The sequence below is a fragment of the Bidens hawaiensis genome, unplaced genomic scaffold (assembly GCF_021521415.1).
Source record: "Bidens hawaiensis isolate Kalapana, Puna unplaced genomic scaffold, B.hawaiensis_p1.1 tig00012685_1, whole genome shotgun sequence".
Classification (NCBI taxonomy): Eukaryota; Viridiplantae; Streptophyta; class Magnoliopsida; order Asterales; family Asteraceae; genus Bidens; species Bidens hawaiensis.
Genome location: NW_027492050.1, coordinates 309200 through 318871, shown reverse-complemented (window position 1 = coordinate 318871; position 9672 = coordinate 309200).

Here is a 9672-nt window from a genome sequence, read left to right as displayed (position 1 = left end):
CCCGACCTTTATGTTTGGCGCGTAGCCGTGTGGGTTTGAGGATTCCCAACCTTTAAGTTTGGCGCGTAGCCATATGGGTTTATGAGGATTCCCAACCTTTTAGTTTGGCGCATGGCCGTATGGGTTTGAGGATTCCCAACCTTTAAGTTTGGCGCGTAGCCATATGGGTTTATGAGGATTCCCATCCTTTTAGTTTGGCGCATGGCCGTATGGGTTTATGAGGATTCCCAACCTTTTAGTTTGGCGCATGGCCGTATGGGTTTATGAGGATTCCCAACCTTTTAGTTTGGCGCATGGCCGTATATTTATACATCAAGAAAACACCATTCATCATACGAAAGACACCCATATCGCTTCTTCAGTCCCCGATGATGGTAGTGAATTTCATCCATGCGGAAGCGTGACGAGCCCCGGTAGTAACCCACAAAAGTTGTTTACGGACGCGGAATGGCACGAATCAATCCGCTATGGAACTCTCTCGTGATCTGCGGGAGCCAGAAATGACCCGCGATACATCCATGATGGCTGAAGTTAACTTGTGGGAGTGCGCATGATGCCTGCGGGAGGTGTTGATACGCGGGTCGTGGCTATGATCCGTGGGTGGCGTTGCCAACCCGCAGGTGTTGATGGCATTGCCAACCCGCATGTGTTGATACGCGGATTGCCTTCCCGCAGGTGTTGATGGCATTGCCAACCCGTGGGTGGCGTTGCCTTCCCGCAGGTGTTGATGGCATTGCCAACCTGCAGGTGTTGATACGCGGATTGCCTTCCCGCAGGTGTTGATGGCATTGCCAACCCGTGGGTGGCGTTGCCTTCTCGCAGGTTAACTTCTCTTCCCGCAGGTGTTTCCCGCAGGTTAACTTCTCTTCCCGCAGGTTAACTTCTCTTCCCGCAGGTGTTTCCCGGAGGTTAACTTCTCTTCCCGCAGGTGTTTCCCGCAGGTTAACTTCTCTTCCCGCAGGTGTTGATGGCATTGCCAACCTGCAGGTGTTGATACGCGAATCGCGACTATGATCTGTGGGTGGCGTTGCTAACCCGCAGGTGTTGATACCCGTATTGCGGTTATAAACGGGTTTTTCCTTCGCACGTGTATAAACTTTCTTGGACATTTTATACTTTGTAAAATTTGCTTTTTATCAAGCGCGGTGCAGACAAGCGGACTCCGTGGATCTAACAAGTTAGAGGCGCGGCTCCTCGGCGGAGGTGGTGGGTGATCCTAAACGGTGTGCATGCATGGAAGCGGAGACTTGATCTCCGAAATGCCTTTGCATGGCGGCGGAGTGGTGACTCGCGGGCGCGCATGCATGGTGGCGAAGTCTTCTGCGCAAAACCAAAGGCTGCGGAGTGAGGCTGCGGAGTGAGGATCCGCGGGCGCGCGTGCATGGCGGCGGAATGATGATCCAAGGTCGCATATGCATGGCGACGGAGTGGTGATCCGCGGGTGCGCATGCATAGCGGCAGAAAGTTGGGCGCGCATGCATGTCGGGAGTTGAGCGCGAATGCGTGGCGGAGAGTTGAGCGCGCATGCATTGCGGGAGTTGTATTTTCTTGCTTGCCTCCAACTGTGGAGGCGGCCTAGTATTTATAGTGCTAGGGTTTCCAATGATTGGGCTCAGACCCAATTAGGGCCTTTTTGGCCTCCTCCTATTGCTTCGCGCCACGTGTACTTAGGACACCTGGTGCTCTTTCGTTGATTATTCTCTGACCAAGGTATTTCACCTGACCCATGTGCCATCACGTGGTGGCACATGGGCTTTGCTGAGTTGTCCACCCTTCATTGGCAGCTGTCAACATCAGCACATTCTTTATTCCTTAAAAGATACCTTCCGGAAGGTTGTCTGATGAGTACAATCATGGTTGTCCTTATCCTGATTCGGATTAGGCTATTGTCTCATTTGTTGTGTTGCTTACGCGCGGCCTTTATGCGCCCATCCCGGGGATGTGCATGTGATATGCGCTACGCGCAGATGTTTCATGCGCTTGCGCATAGGTTTTGGCTTTGTGTCTTCATGACATCCTGATTTCAAACCTCTTGTCTATATCTTGTGGGTTGACCCGCCCCGCTCGATGTTAAGGCGGGTGCGTACCCCTTCAAGCCCCCTCAGTCTAATGCGTGTCTTGTCTCGCGCGAGCGAGGTAAGATAGATATTAGACTTAATAGTTTGCTTTTTCAAATAGGGCTTGTTTTTCCTTTTTCTTTTCTTGTACACGCGTTGCGCGAAATTCCATCCCTTTGGTTAAAACGAATCGTCAATGCACGTGGTTGGTTGGTGTTGACATGCATCAGAGATGGAGACGTTACGTGTCAGACCTTTCGTGTGCTCGAGGTGCTATAAGCTTGATCCCCGACAGTGTGCTGCATGGCAGGGGAATCTTGATCCTCGGCAGTGTGCATGCATGGCGGTTGATCCGCGGGCGCATGCATGGCGGCGGAATCTTCTGCGCAAAACCAAAGGCATAGAGTCGTCTTCCGACCCACATGGTGGTTTCTGCGGGCGCGCATGCATGGCGGCGAAGTGATGACTCGCGGGCGCGCATGCATGGCGGTGGGGTCTTCTGCGCAAAACCAAAGGCATAGAGTCGTCTTCCGACCCACATGGTGGTTTCCGCGGGCGCGCATGCATGGCGGCGAAGTGATGACTCGCGGGCGCGCATGCATGGCGGTGGGGTCTTCTGCGTAAAACCAAGGACATGGATTCGTCTTTCGACCCACATAATGGTTTCCGCGGGCGCGCATGCATGGCGAAGGGTTGAGCGCGCAGATAGCCGCGCTTGCTTACCAGCCCGATATTGGCGCTTTAAAGAAGTTACTTGAATGTGAAGGGACTGGTTGCAATGATGACGGGGCGGGCAACGCTACCTCTGCCAGCGGCTCTGGCGTGGCCAAATGACCTACTCCTGACGCCATTGAAACTTGATCAAGGCTGTAAGGAAATTATTTTCTTAATCCTTAACAGTTGCCATATTTCAAGTTATTTTGCGATATTCTGAATATGCTGACTCGTGCCTTGGCATTTCATTATTCCTCTTTTGCACGACGTTATCGTGCATTTATTATAGGGAATTACGAATGAGTTTTTTAGCCTTTACGTGTCAGTATGTGTTATTCTGCCTATATCCATTATAATCTCATGCGCGGCCCCGACCTGAGACCTTAACAACTATGCTTTAGCATGTGCTTTGCCTTAGTTGTGCTTAGGTATTTTTATGGTCCAGCTGCGCAATACGTAGGATGGATGCTATGAGTAATTTGAGCTAAGGCTCATATTATTGGGCTAAGGCCCTGACGTTTTAGAGTTAAAACTCGTTAACGCGTCTGAGCTTGAAGCTCGCGCATGTATGTTTTACTTCGTTTTATTTTTAGTTTGATGTCAATACAATGTTGTCATATTGCTCACAATTAATAAAGGGAAGTGTGAAACATGTATGCAAAAGGTAATAGAACGCATATTACGAAAAAATATAGCGTATCATTATTCATAATGGCTTAAAAAGCCTTGATTACGAACTTGACAACTTTTACATGAAACATTTTCTAAGTTGTGTTGCGTTCCATGTGCGCGGGATGGCGATCCAAGGTCGCATATGCATGGCGGCGGAGTGGTGATCCGTGGGCGCGCATGCATAGCGGCAGAAAGTTGAGCGCGCATGCATGGCGGGAGTTGAGCGCGCATGCATGGCGGGAGTTGCGTGCGTATGCATGGCGGAGAGTTGCGCGCGCATGCATGGCAGCGTATTGATGACCCGCGGATGCGCATACATGGCAGCAGAATGCTGATTCGCGGCGCGCAAGCATAGATATTTCCGTAGTGGCGGTGTATGGAACCGCGGTGGCGCATGCGTGATGGCGGTGTATCGAACCGCGGTGGCGCATGCGAGATGGCGGTGTATCGAACCGCGGTGGCGCATGCGTGATGGCGGTGTATCGCACCGCGGTGGCGCATGCGTGATGGCGGTGTATCGAACCACGGTGGCGCATGCGTGATGGCGGTGTATCGCACCGTGGTGGCGCATGCGTGATGGCGGTGTATTGAACCGCGGTGGCGCATGCGTGATGGCGGTGTATTGAACCGCGGTGGCGCACGTATTGAGGCGGAGTCTTCCACGGTCGGTGGAGTGTTCTTTGCAAAGCGAAGAAATGGAGTCGTCTTACGACCCACATAGTGGTTTCCGCGGGGGCACATGCATGGTGGCGGAGTGATGACTCGCGGGCGCGCATGCACGGCGTCGGGAGTCTTGTTCGCTAGATTTATAACCTAGATCTAGATCTGTAAACCAGATCTAGATAGATCTGAAGCTCGGAGTGGAGAGAATTTAAAACCATCACAGATCCGGAGGCTTGACCGTCCGAATCCGGTAGTTTCTTTTTTGGATCTACAAATCATTTTCAGCTTCATTTTTGCACAGATCTGGAAGCATCTTTTAGATCTATGGATCTTTTTGATCTTTAATAGAACAAATCTTGAAGCATCTTTCTGTAAACTTCCAGATCTGGATTTTTCTTGGATGAACAGATCTGAGAACCGAGATGAAATCGAAGGGTAGCTCGTTGCCGTCCCACGGATGGCGCCAATGTAGAAACTTGAAATGAATCTGACCTGATCCATGACGATGTTCCCGGTCTTCGAGATGAACGAACCACGACTCGATCTTCTTCTCCGGTAGCTTGAGATCTGCAATTGTTTTTGGGGGTGTGGAGGTGACTGCTAAGAAATCTCGAGGATCTCTTGTTTACAGACACAAAAATGGTTATATGGTGGTGGCTCTTATTGAGGACCTTTTTTATTAAGGAGGTGGAGACCTCCTTATATAGGGAGCCTCTAGGCCACCATCATGGTACCCTAATGGGCCTAGCCCAGTTAGGGTTACCTCCACAAAACCCCCTCAACCCAATAATATTGTATTAGTCCATATAATAAAATAAGCCAAACACAATAAATTAAGGTCGTAAGCCGGGTTTAGTACCATACCCCTACAACCGCCATTATCATCTGCTATCAATGGAGTAGTGTTTTCCGGCATCTCCAGAATTATTAGTTAACGAAACATGTAAGTAGTTGGTATTTATTATTATTAATAATAAGAGGGATAATAAGGTAAACGGTGTTGTGTGGCCAATAGAACCAATCAAATGAACTTGCGTCTTTCTTTTATTTATTGCATGTACCTGACATATTCTAGGAATCGGTATTTATTTTATTTTCCTTATCCTCTCTTTAGATCGTATGGATGGAGAATGCCCTTTACTTTAGTAGATTCAAAAAACAAACAAACAAAAACAAACAAACACCCACATATATATACCCACACTAGTTTGATCCTCCCGTGTAACGGGAGTTTATTTAAAGTTTTTTGTTTTTAATCGTTTTCTATTTTATGATGATTTATTTTATTTTTAACGTAGTTTTGTTTTAAATTTAATATATATATATATATTAGTTTGTTATTATATTTTTTAACGTTTGGGTTTTATCAGTTGAAATGTTTAGGTTTTTTAGATTTTTAACGAACAAACATAAACGAACACGAGCATGTTGATTTTTTTAAACGTACAAACATGAACACAAATATTTGTCTAATGAAAAAAGAGGCGTTGATGTAGTTGACGATGGTGGGTAGTATCGAAAGTTAACCGAAGATGGAGATGATAGATCAACAACGAAGAACATGTAAAACAAATAAATTAAATTAGGGTTTGATAATGAAAGTGTCAATAAATAAGATCTTATAACTCATTGAGGGCTAATAAAGTTTGGTAAGACACATAACCCGTGAAAATTATTCTTTGATAATTAAGGGGTATCTCACAAATAAATGAGATGTTATAACCCGTTTAAGGGTTATCCGGGTTTGGTGAGACCCATGACCCGTGAAAATTATTGTTTGCTTATGAAATAATTTACAAATAGATGAGATGTTATAACCCATTTAAAGACTATCCGGGTTTGGTGAGACCCATACCCGCGAATTCGGGTCAAATACATGATAAGCCTCCATTTATAAATCAAGCAATCTGGTGGCTTTAGAGAATGAGGGGAATAACCTGAGAGCGACACCTATGATTTTATGGTAAACAATTATATAGATAATTATATATATATATATAGGATTTGGTTCATTTAAAAAATGTTTCTTAGTGTGAAAGTGCAAGAAGAGATTATAACCAATCACATGATTTTTTTTTTATTTATGATTATTTAAATACAAGGGTATGTTAGTAAAATATAAAATGTTTTGTTTTGTATTAATGGTTTAATTAATAATAAGTTACTACCAAATGGAAACTTATTATTATTATTATTGTTATTTATTTATTTCATCTATATTTTGAACCATTAAAATCCGTAGGATCTAAAATCATTTTATTCTAACAAATGGCTAATTAATTTTTATTTGATCTCAAATGTGAAATTTTTTTTGTTCGATTTTATACAACTAATACAATGTAAGCTTATCTCATGTAATGTAGATATAGTTGCGTAATGTTGTGTATGTACACTTTTAAATTTTGCGTAGTCATCACTATTGTAGTGTAGACATATCATATGTAGTGTAGGAAAAACTAATGCAATATAGGCTCTCATCCAAATGATGTGTAGTCATAACTAATTAGTGTAGATCTATCAAATGTAGTGTAGGCAAAACTAATGTAGTGTATGTACACTTTCAAGAGTTGTATAATCATAACTAATGTGGAGTAGACATATCATATGTAGTGTAGGCAAAACTGATGTAATGTAGTCTCACTTTCAAATGTTGTGTAGTCATAATTAATGTAGTGTAGGGAAAACTGATGTGGTGTAGTCACACTTTCAAGTGTTACAAAGTCATAACTAATGCAATGTAGATATATCTAATGTTTGTGTAGGCAAAACTAATGTAGTATAGTGTAGGTACCCTTTCAAATGTTGTGTAGCCATAACTAATATATTTTAAATATATCTAATGTAGTGTAGGCAAAATAGTGTAGTGTATGGACACTTTTAAATGATATGTTATCATAACAAGTGGAGTGTAGAAATATTTAATGTAATGTAGGTAAAACTAATGTCGTGTAGTCACTTAAGACAAGTTAGTATATGTTTTTATGTGTCATGCTTATGTATTAAACTAGTATATGAGTAAATCAACTATTCTATTATGAAATATAATAAAAGAATTTAGCCTTGGATATTATTAGTTTACATACAAATAAAATTACTTTGTAATCAGAATAGAATTCAAACTAAAAAAAAAGTTGTTTTCAAATGAATAAGATCGTGGAAGTAAAATACATTAGTGGCTGAAAGTTTCAAGTTAAAGAAATACTAAGAGACAGTTTGAAGTAAAATAAGGGATTGTCATTAATAATATACTTTTTATATTAAAATGTGTGACATTCGTGACAAAACGAGGTATACCTTATTCATTACGTAGCGAGTAAACGATAAATCGGTTAATTCGTAGCGATTAAGCGAGTAACCGACCGATACTAATTATGACCTGTAAATATACTGAGGGGTCATTTATGAGTTATATATGTATTATAGTGGCTAACATATTGATATTTAGGCCTCAGTACGTTTAAAACCATTTAAACGAAGAAGGTTTCGTTTATCGATACGCTATGAGTTTAAACGCAATCGTTAACATCAAAACGAGCATTGTAGCATTCGTCAAGCCAAAAAAGATTTATACAACATGTTATAAGTAATCCATGAAAATATTTTGGATTTTTACAACAAGTCATTATGTTTTTCTTATTTTACAAAAATGGGCTGATAAACACTCATTTTCGCGCTGTTTTTCGCACTCGAACTAGTTTTCTTATGAAAAACCGAACCTGAATTAAATTTTGGACAGATGCTTACGCGTGGAACAGAAACCAAGGCATTAATGGGCCAAAAGGAGGCCCAAAGGGCCCCTTATATGGGCAGGCCACAAATGGTGGAACTCCCCACCCTTTCTAGTTTGTTGTATAAGTTAAAGAAATAGAGATATTTTGGCACCAAAATCAATCAAGTTCATTCTCTGCTGATCTTCTTCATCTTTCAGCCAAAATTACCAAGGTAACAATCAAATTTTCATAATATTTTGCTTGATTAACAAAGTTTAAACATGGAAAATTAAGTCTTAATTAGTTTTAAACATGTTTAACCATGCAAAAACCATAAAAATCAACTAAGATCATGTTTTGAAGTTAAACATGTTTACAAAGCAGAAACATATAGATTTTTGACCAAAAACATGGATTAGAACCTGAGTAAGTCATTTTTACGGTTCAAAAGTTCGGTTTGAAACCAAAACCGAAACCCTAATTAACAAGGCTGGTTCATGGATGTTTTATGCTTGGTTTTGTGTTATATGATTTGTATATACAATGAGTTTGTGACCCAAGACATGGAGAGTTGTTTAAACCATTGAAAACTACCGAAACCGACAAGGTATTACCGCATTACTCGTTTAGGGGCTGTTTAGTATAAGGTTATGACGTTCTTGTTGTTAGCTTGTGGAACTTTTCAGGGACATTAGAGATCATGTAAATGAGTCCCTGTTCAAATATGCTAGTTTTTATATGAACGGAGAATATTTGGCGAATTTATTACCGTTTATTGGCGTTTATTTGGGAAAAATAGTTAAACCTCTTGAAAAATTATGAAATTTGGCTTGGAACTTAGTAATGTTATTTTAAGATTACTGGCAAAATTTGGGATGATATGGAGATGTCTAAGTATTTTTTGTGCAATTGTGTTTTAATCGAGTTTTAACAACCGAAAAATACGCAAAAAGCATTTTTTCCAAATAATTAGATTCTGGAGATTTTAAAGGAGCTATGTCATGGTATTGTGACCACTTGGAAAAATTATCGGAATTTTCAGATGTCGTTTGGTATAAACGAGTTATTTATTACTTAATTATAACACATTAAATGATTTTTTATAAGTAGGTAATTAAGAATAAAAATTCTGAAAATATTTCAATAAAATTATACATATTTTAATTTATTTTTACAAAAATTCTCATAATTTATATAGAATTGCATAAATAGTTATGAATATTTAAAGATTTAAATTATATTTGTTTTAACGAAACCGGTAGTTTTGTGTTTAATGAACTGACTGGTATATCAAATCGTCAAAAGTCGTCAAATATTGTATTATTGGATGAATTTGATAAAAACGAACTTTTTACGAAATTTCTGGACAATTCAGGTGGATTGTATGCGTTTTGTATAATTAAACCCGTATGAAAACGGAAACGAACCCTGTGATTAATCCAGATAACGAAACTTCAAAATTCTTTCATAAATCAAATCATTTCATCAATCAATATGTTTACTTAAGTTTGTGTGATCTTACCTAATCCCGAAACGTATAAATGATCAACTTGGCTAGGCTTGGAAAACGGTGAAACTGAGACAAATCTGGTTTTGAACATTTCATAGTGTACAACGTCACAATCTAAGACTATGGCCATGTTTTGGGCCTAACATCTATACCCAGACTAGTTATACAGCCCGATTTAGTTTAAACATTGTACTAGTATTAACAGTACTATACCGGTTATAGGACTCAAGCTATAATCGAGGCACTCTAGTTACTGATACGTACTACCATCTAGAACTACACTAAGGTGAGTTTCATGACCCCACTTTTTAAATTGTTTTACGAACTTTTGTGGTGGAAAGCGTGT